This window comes from Arachis stenosperma, chromosome 10, assembly GCF_014773155.1.
Source record: "Arachis stenosperma cultivar V10309 chromosome 10, arast.V10309.gnm1.PFL2, whole genome shotgun sequence".
Classification (NCBI taxonomy): domain Eukaryota; kingdom Viridiplantae; phylum Streptophyta; class Magnoliopsida; order Fabales; family Fabaceae; genus Arachis; species Arachis stenosperma.
Window position 1 is genome coordinate 46,654,273 of NC_080386.1, and position 9,880 is coordinate 46,664,152.

A 9,880-nucleotide genomic window follows, 5' to 3' on the forward strand; every position below is an offset into this window, starting at 1 on the left:
GATCAAAGAATCATGAGAAAGGAACAACAAAGACAAGGAAGAGACATTGAGGAGCTCAAGCACTCCATAAGACCTTCAAGAGGAAGAACAAGCCGCCATCACTAAGGTGGATCCGTTCTTTAATCTCCTTGTTCTTTATTTTCTTGTTTTTCGAAAATTTATGCTTTATGTTTGTCCATGTTTGTGTCTTATGATCATTAGTGTCTTAGTGTCTATGCCTTAAAGTTATGAATGTCCTATGAATCCATCACCTTTCTTAAATTAACAATGTTCTTAATTGAAAAGGAGAAGAATTGCATGAATTTTGAATTTTATAACAGATTAATTATTTTGATGTGGTGGCAACAATTTTGTTTTCTGAATGTATGCTTAAACAGTGCATATGTCTTTTGAATTTGTCGTTCATGAATGTTGGCTCTTGAAAGAATGATGAAAAAGGAGACATGTTACTGAGGATCTGAAAAATCATAAAAATGATTCTTGAAGCAAGAAAAAACAGTGAATACAAAAAAAAAAACGAAAAAAAGAGAAAAAAAAAAGAGAAAAAGAAAAAGAAAGAAAAAGAAAGAAATAAAGTGTGATCCAAGGCAAAAAGAGTGTGCTTAAGAACCCTGGACACCTCTAATTGGGGACTCTAGCAAAGCTGAGTCACAATCTAAAAAGGTTCACCCAATCATGTGTCTGTGGCATGTATGTATCCGGTGGTAATACTGGAAGACAGAGTGCTTTGGGCCACGGCCAAGACTCATAAAGTAGCTGTGTTCAAGAATCATCATACTTAACTAGGAGAATCAATAACACTATCTGGATTCTGAGTTCCTAAAGAAGCCAATCATTCTGAATTTCAAAGGATAAAGTGAGATGCCAAAACTATTCAGAGGCAAAAAGCTAAAAGCCCCGCTCATCTAATTAATACTGATCTTCATAGATATTTTTGGAGTTCATTGCATATTCTCTTCTTTTTATCTTATTTGATTTTCAGTTGCTTGGGGACAAGCAACAATTTAAGTTTGGTGTTGTGATGAGCGGATAATTTGTACGCTTTTTGGCATTGTTTTTAGTATGTTTTAGTAGTTTTAGTTGAGTTCTTAGTATATTTTTATTAGTTTTTAGTTAAAATTCACTTTTCTGGACTTTACTATGAGTTTGTGTGTTTTTCTGTGATTTCAGGTGTTTTCTGGCTGAAATTGAGGGACCTGAGCAAAAATCTGATTTAGAGACTGAAAAGGACTGCAGATGCTGTTGGATTCTGACCTCCCTGCACTCGAAGTAGATTTTCTGGAGCTACAGAAGCCCAATTGGTGCGCTCTCAACGGCGTTGGACAGTAGACATCCTGGGCTTTCCAGCAATATATGATAGTCCATACTTTGCCCAAGATTTGATGGCCCAAACCGGCGTTCAAAGTCACCCTCAGAATTCCCAGCGTTAAACGCCGGAACTGGCACCTAAATGGGAGTTAAACGCCCAAACTGGCATAAAAGCTGGCGTTTAACTCCAAGAAGAGTCTCTACACGAAAATGCTTCAATGCTCAGCTAAAGCACACACCAAGTGGGCCCGGAAGTGGATTTTTATGTCATTTACTCATCTCTGTATACCCTAGGCTACTAGTTCCTATAAATAGGACCCTTTACTATTGTATTTTCATCTTCTGATCTTTGGAATCTGTTGATCTTTAGATCTTTTGATCACTTTGGGAGGCTGGCTTCACGGCCATGCCTAGACCTTGTTCTTATGTATTTTCAACGGTGGAGTTTCTACACACCATAGATTAAGGTGTGGAGCTCTGCTGTACCTCGAGTATTAATGCAATTACTATTGTTCTTCTATTCAATTCCGCTTGTTCTTATTCTAAGATATTCATTTGCACCCAAGAACATGATGAATGTGATGATTATGTGACGCTCATCATCATTCTCACTCATGAACAAAGTGACTGACAACCACTCTTGTTCTACAAGCAAACGAGGCTCTAATGTTTATCTCTTGGATTCCTGATACACGATGCATGGTTGATCGACTGACAACCGAGTGCTCGCCTGACAAACGAGCCAGCCATTCCGTGAGATCAGAGTCTTCGTGGTATAGGCAAGAACTAATGGCGGCATTCAAGAGAATCCGGAAGGTCTAACCTTGTCTGTGGTATTCTGAGTAGGATTCAATGATTGAATGACTGTGACGTGCTTCAAACTCCTGAGGGCGGGGCGCTAGTGACAGACGGAAAAGAATCACTGGATTCTATTCCGGCCTGATCGAGAACTGACAGATGGATAGTCGTGCCGTGACAGGGTGCGTTGAACATTTCCACTGAGAGGATAGGAGGTAGCCACTGACAACGGTGAAACCCTTGCATAAGCTTGCCATGGAAAGGAGTAAGAAGGATTGGATGAAGACAGTAGGAAAGCAGAGAGACGGAAGGGACCAAGCATCTTCATACGCTTATCTGAAGCTCTCACCAATGATATACATAAGTATCTCTATCTTTATCTTTATGTTTTATTCATTCATCATCTATACCCATTTGAGTCTGCATGACTAAGATCTACAAGGTGACCATAGCTTGCTTCATACCAACAATCTCCGTGGGATCGACCCTTACTCGCGTAAGGTTTATTACTTGGACGACCCAGTGCACTTGCTGGTTAGTTGTGCAAAGTTGTGTTTATGCCATGGTATTGAGCACCAAGTTTTTGGAGCCATTACTAGCGATTATTTGAGTTGTGAAAAGTAGTGATCACAATTTCGCACACCAGTGATGATAAGAACATCACCTTGAAACACTAGAATTCATTCTTAAGAACTCTGAAAAATACCTAATCTAAGCAACAAGATGAACCGTCAGTTGTCCATACTCGAAAAAATACCCGACAACGGCGCCAAAAACTTGGTGCACGAAATTGTGATCATCAATGGCGCCATCAACATGGTACGCTCATTGCAATCTCAACTCTTTATCACAACTCCGCACAACTAACCAGCAAGTGCACAGGGTCGTCCAAGTAATAAACCTTACGCGAGTAAGGGTCGATCCCACGGAGATTGTTGGTATGAAGCAAGCTATGGTCACCTTGTAGATCTTAGTCATGCAGACTCAAATGGGTATAGATGATGAATGAATAAAACATAAAGATAAAGATAGAGATACTTATGTATATCATTGGTGAGAGCTTCAGATAAGCGTATGAAGATGCTTGGTCCCTTCCGTCTCTCTGCTTTCCTACTGTCTTCATCCAATCCTTCTTACTCCTTTCCATGGCAAGCTTATGCAAGGGTTTCACCGTTGTCAGTGGCTACCTCCTATCCTCTCAGTGGAAATGTTCAACGCACCCTGTCACGGCACGACTATCCATCTGTCAGTTCTCGATCAGGCCGGAATAGAATCCAGTGATTCTTTTCCGTCTGTCACTAGCGCCCCGCCCTCAGGAGTTTGAAGCACGTCACAGTCATTCAATCATTGAATCCTACTCAGAATACCACAGACAAGGTTAGACCTTCCGGATTCTCTTGAATGCCGCCATTAGTTCTTGCCTATACCACGAAGACTCTGATCTCACGGAATGGCTGGCTCGTTTGTCAGGCGAGCACTCGGTTGTCAGTCGATCAACCATGCATCGTGTATCAGGAATCCAAGAGATAAACATTAGAGCCTCGTTTGCTTGTAGAACAAGAGTGGTTGTCAGTCACTTTGTTCATGAGTGAGAATGATGATGAGCGTCACATAATCATCACATTCATCATGTTCTTGGGTGCAAATGAATATCTTAGAATAAGAACAAGCGGAATTGAATAGAAGAACAATAGTAATTGCATTAATACTCGAGGTACAGCAGAGCTCCACACCTTAATCTATGGTGTGTAGAAACTCCACCGTTGAAAATACATAAGAACAAAAGTGATCATTGGCTTCGGTCCCAGAGAGGGAACCAGAAGAACCAAGATGAAAATACAATAGTAAAAGGTCCTATTTATAGGGAACTAGTAGCTTAAGAATTACAAAGATGAGTAAATGACATAAAAATCCACTTCCGGGCCAACTTGGTGTGTGCTTGGGCTGAGCATTGAAGCATTTTCGTGTAGAGACTCTTCTTGGAGTTAAACGCCAGCTTTTGTGCCAGTTTGGGCGTTTAACTCCCACTTTGGTGCCAGTTCCGGCGTTTAACGTTGGGAATTCTATAAGGTGACTTTGAACGCCGGTTTGGGCCATCAAATCTTGGGCAAAGTATGGACTATCATATATTTCTGAAAAGCCCAGAATGTCTACTTTCCAACACCATTGAGAGCGCGCCAATTGGGCTTCTGTAGCTCCAGAAAATCCACTTCGAGTGCAGGGAGGTCAGAATCCAACAGCATCTGCAGTCCTTTTCAGTCTCTGAATCTGATTTTTGCTCAGGTCCCTCAATTTCAGCCAGAAAATACCTGAAATCACAGAAAAACATACAAACTCATAGTAAAGTCCAGAAAAGTGTATTTTAACTAAAAACTAATAAAAATATACTAAAAACTCAACTAAATATACTAAAAACATACTAAAAACAATGCCAAAAAGCGTACAAATTATCCGCTCATCACAACACCAAACTTAAATTGTTGCTTGTCCTCAAGCAACTGAAAATCAAATAAGATAAAAAGAAGAGAATATGCAATGAATTCCAAAAACATCTATGAAGATCAGTATTAATTAGATGAGCGGGACTTTTAGCTTTTTGCCTCTGAACAGTTTTGGCATCTCACTCTATCCTTTGAAATTCAGAATGATTGGCTTCTTTAGGAACTCAGAATCCGGATAGTGTTATTGATTCTCCTAGTTAAGTATGATGATTCTTGAACACAGCTACTTTATGAGTCTTGGCCGTGGCCCAAAGCACTCTGTCTTCCAGTATTACCACCGGATACATACATGCCACAGACACATAATTGGGTGAACCTTTTTAGATTGTGACTCAGCTTTGCTAGAGTCCCCAATTAGAGGTGTCCAGGGTTCTTAAGCACACTCTTTTTTGCCTTGTATCACAACTTTATTTCTTTCTTTTTTTTTCTTTCTTTTTCTCTTTCTCTCTTTTTTTTCGTTTTTCTCCTTTTGTATTCACTGCTTTTTCTTGCTTCAAGAATCATTTTTATGATTTTTCAGATCCTCAGTAACATGTCTCCTTTTTCATCATTCTTTCAAGAGCCAACATTCATGAACCACAAATTCAAAAGACATATGCACTGTTTAAGCATACATTCAGAAAACAAAAGTGTTGCCACCACATCAAAATAATTAATCTGTTATAAAATTCAAAATTCATGCAATTCTTCTCTTTTTCAATTAAGAACATTGTTTATTTAAGAAAGGTGATGGATTCATAGGACATTCATAACTTTAAGGGATGGACACTAAGACACTAATGATCATAAGACACAAACATGGATAAACATAAGCATGAAAATTCGAAAAACAAGAAAATAAAGAACAAGGAGATTAAAGAACGGGTCCACCTCAGTGATGGCGGCTTGTTCTTCCTCTTGAAGATCTTATGGAGTGCTTGAGCTCCTCAATGTCTCTTCCTTGTCTTTGTTGCTCCTCTCTCATGATTCTTTGATCCTCTCTAATTTCATGGAGGAGGATGGAATGTTCTTGGTGCTCCACCCTTAGTTGTCCCATGTTGGAACTCAATTCTCATAGGGAGGTGTTGATTTGCTCCCAATAGTCTTGTGGAGGAAAGTGCATCCCTTGAGGCATCTCAGGGATCTCATGATGAGAGGGGTCTCTTGTTTGCTCCATCCTTTTCTTAGTGATGGGCTTGTCCTCATCAATGAGGATGTCTCCTTCTATGTCAACTCCTACTGAATAACAGAGGTGACAAATGAGATGAGGAAAGGCTAACCTTGCTAAGGTAGAGGACTTGTCCGCCACCTTATAGAGTTCTTGGGCTATAACCTCATGAACTTCTACTTCTTCTCCAATCATGATGCTATGGATCATGATGGCCCGGTCTAGAGTAACTTCAGACCGGTTGCTAGTGGGAATGATTGAGCGTTGGATAAACTCCAACCATCCTCTAGCCACGGGCTTGAGGTCATGCCTTCTCAATTGAACCGCTTCCCTCTTGAATCTCTCTTTCATTGGGCGCCCTCTTCACAATGTCAGTGAGGACTTGGTCCAACCTTTGATCAAAGTTGACCCTTCTTGTGTAAGGATGTTCATCTCCTTGCATCATGGGCAAGTTGAATGCCAACCTCACATTTTCCGGACGAAAATCTAAGTATTTCCCCCGAACCATTGTAAGCCAATTCTTTGGGTTCGGGTTCACACTTTGATCATGGCTCTTGGTGATCCATGCATTGGCATAGAACTCTTGAACCATTAAGATTCCGACTTGTTGAATGGGGTTGGTGAGAACTTCCCAACCTCTTCTTCGAATCTCATGTCGGATCTCCGGATATTCACTCTTTTTGAGTTTGAAAGGGACCTCGGGGATCACCTTCTTCAAGGCCACAACTTCATAGAAGTGGTCTTGATGCACCCTTGAGATGAATCTCTCCATCTCCCATGACTCAGAGGTGGAAGCTTTTGCCTTCCCTTTCCTCTTTCTAGAGGTTTCTCCGGCCTTGGATGCCATAAATGGTTATGGAAAAACAAAAAGCAACACTTTTACCACACCAAACTTAAAAGGTTTGCTCGTCCTCGAGCAAAAGAAGAAAGAAGAGAGTAGAAGAAGAAGAAATAGAGGAGATGGAGGTGGCTTTGTGGTTCGGCCAAAGGGGGAAGAAGTAGTGTTTAGGGTGTGTGAAAATGAAGGAGTGAGGATGGGTTTATATAGGGGTGAGGGGAGGGGTAGGGTTCGGCCATTATGGGTGGGTTTGGGAGGGAAAGTGGTTTGAATTTTGAATGGTGAGGTAGGTGGGGTTTTATGAAGGATGGATGTGAGTGGTGAAGAGAAAGATGGGATTTGATAGGTGAAGGGTTTTTAGGGAAGAGTGGTTGAGGTGATTGGTGAATGGGTGAAGAAGAGGGAGGGTGGTGGGGTTGGTGGGGATCCTGTGGGGTCCACAGATCCTGAGGTGTCAAGGAAAAGTCATCCCTGCACCAAATGGCATGCAAAAATGCGTTTTGAGCCAATTCTGGCGTTAAACGCCGGGCTGGTGCCCATTTCTGGCGTTTAATGCCATGTGCTTGCCCATATCTGGCGTTTAACGCCAGTCTGGTGCCCCTTTCTGGCGTTAAACGCCCAGAATGGTGCCAGACTGGGCGTTAAACGCCCATCTGCTAGCCTTACTGGCGTTTAAACGCCAGTAGGTTCTTCCTCCAGGGTGTGCTATTTTTCTTCTTGTTTTTCATTCTGTTTTTGCTTTTTTCAATTGATTTTGTGACTTCTCATGATCATCAACCTACAGAAAACATAAAATAACAAAGGAAAATAGATAAAATATAACATTGGGTTGCCTCCCAACAAGCGCTTCTTTAATGTCAGTAGCTTGACAGTGGGCTCTCATGGAGCCTCACAAATGCTCAGAGCAATGTTGGAACCTCCCAACACCAAACTTAGAGTTTGAATGTGGGGGTTCAACACCAAACTTAGAGTTTGGTTGTGACCTCCCAACACCAAACTTAGAGTTTGACTGTGGGGGCTCTGTTTGACTCTGTTTTGAGAGAAGCTCTTCGTGCTTCCTCTCCATGGTGACAGAGGGATATCCTTGAGCCTTAAACACACAGGATTCTTCATTCACTTGAATGATCAGTTCACCTCTGTCAACATCAATCACAGCCTTTGCTGTGGCTAGGAAGGGTCTGCCAAGGATGATGGATTCATCCATGCACTTCCCAGTCTCTAGGACTATGAAATCAGCAGGGATGTAATGGTCTTCAACCTTTACCAAAACATCCTCTACAAGTCCATAAGCTTGTTTCTTTGAATTGTCTGCCATCTTTAGTGAGATTTTTGCAGCTTGTACCTCAAAGATCCCTAGCTTCTCCATTATAGAGAGAGGCATGAGGTTTACACTTGACCCTAGGTCACACAGAGCCTTCTTGAAGGTCATGGTGCCTATGGTGCAAGGTATTGAAAACTTCCCAGGATCTTGTCTCTTTTGAGGTAATTTCTGCCTAGACAAGTCATCCAGTTCTTTGGTGAGCAAAGGGGGTTCATCCTCCCAAGTCTCATTACCAAACAACTTGTCATTTAGCTTCATGATTGCTCCAAGGTATTTAGCCACTTGCTCTTCAGTGACATACTCATCCTCTTCAGAGGAAGAATACTCATCAGAGCTCATGAATGGCAGAAGTAAGTCCAGTGGAATCTCTATGGTCTCATTTTGAGCCTCAGATTCCCATGATTCCTCATTGGGGAATTCATTGGAGGCCAGTGGACGCCCATTGAGGTCTCCTTCAGTGGCGTTCACTGCCTCTCCTTCCTCTCCAAATTCGGCCATGTTGATGGCCTTGCACTCTCCTTTTGGATTTTCTTCTGTATTGCTTGGAAGAGTACTAGGAGGGAGTTCAGTAATTTTCTTGCTCAGCTGTCCCACTTGTGCCTCCAAATTTCTAATGGAGGACCTTGTTTCAGTCATGAAACTTTGAGTGGTTTTGATTAAATCAGAGACCATGGTTGCTAAGTCAGAGTGGCTTTGCTTAGAATTCTCTGTCTGTTGCTGAGAAGATGATGGAAAGGGCTTGCTATTGCTAAACCTGTTTCTTCCACCATTATTGTTGTTGAAACCTTGTTGAGGTCTCTGTTGATCCTTCCATGAGAGATTTGGGTGATTTCTCCATGAAGAATTATAGGTGTTTCCATAGGGTTCTCCCATGTAATTCACCTCTTCCATTGAAGGGTTCTCAGGATCATAAGCTTCTTCTTCAGATGAAGCATCCTTAGTACTGCCTGGTGCAGCTTGCATTCCAGACAGACTTTGAGAAATCAAATTGACTTGTTGAGTCAATATTTTGTTCTGAGCCAATATGGCATTTAGAGTATCAATCTCAAGAACTCCTTTCTTCTGATTTGTCCCATTGTTCACAGGATTCCTTTCAGAAGTGTACATAAATTGGTTATTTGCAACCATTTCAATTAGTTCTTGAGCTTCTGCAGGCATCTTCTTCAGATGAAGAGATCCTCTAGCAGAGCTATCCAAAGACATCTTGGACAGTTCAGAGAGACCATCATAGAAAATACCTATGATGCTCCATTCAGAAAGCATGTCAGAAGGACATTTTCTGATCAATTGTTTGTATCTTTCCCAAGCTTCATAGAGGGATTCTCCTTCCTTCTGTCTGAAGGTTTGGACTTCCACTCTAAGCTTACTCAATTTTTGAGGTGGAAAGAACTTTGCCAAAAAGGCATTGACTAGCTTTTCCCAAGAGTTCAGGTTTTCTTTAGGTTGTGAGTCCAACCATGTCCTAGCTCTGTCTCTTACAGCAAAAGGGAATAGCATAAGTCTGTAGACCTCAGGGTCAACCCCCATTAGTCTTGACAGTGTCACAGATTTGCAAGAATTCAGCTAAGAACTGATGAGGATCTTCCAATGGAAGTCCATGGAACTTGCAATTCTGTTGCATTAGAGAAACTAATTGAGGCTTAAGCTCAAAGTTGTTTGCTCCAATGGCAGGGATAGAGATGCTTCTCCCATAGAAGTCGGGAGTAGGTGCAGTAAAGTCACCCAGCACCTACCTTGCATTGTTGGCATTGTTGTTGTTTTCGGCTGCCATGGGTTCTTCTTCTTTGAAGATTTCTGTTAGGTCCTCTACAGAAAGTTGTGCCTTAGCTTCTCTTAGCTTTCGCTTCAAGGTCCTTTCAGGTTCAGGGTCAGCTTCAACAAGAATGCTTTTGTCTTTGCTCCTGCTCATATGAAAGAGAAGAGAACAAGAAAATATGGAATCCTCTATGTCACAGTATAGAGATTCC

The 9,880-nt window shown here is 41.6% G+C and overlaps 1 non-coding gene across 1 annotated transcript; it reads left to right on the plus strand.

Moving 5' to 3' along the window:
• Positions 1-9,170: 9,170 nt before the first annotated feature.
• Positions 9,171-9,278, plus strand: LOC130958659 (small nucleolar RNA R71). The gene has a single exon (XR_009077770.1). It is a non-coding gene; the product is annotated as a small nucleolar RNA R71 (small nucleolar RNA).
• The last annotated feature ends 602 nt before the right edge of the window (positions 9,279-9,880 follow it).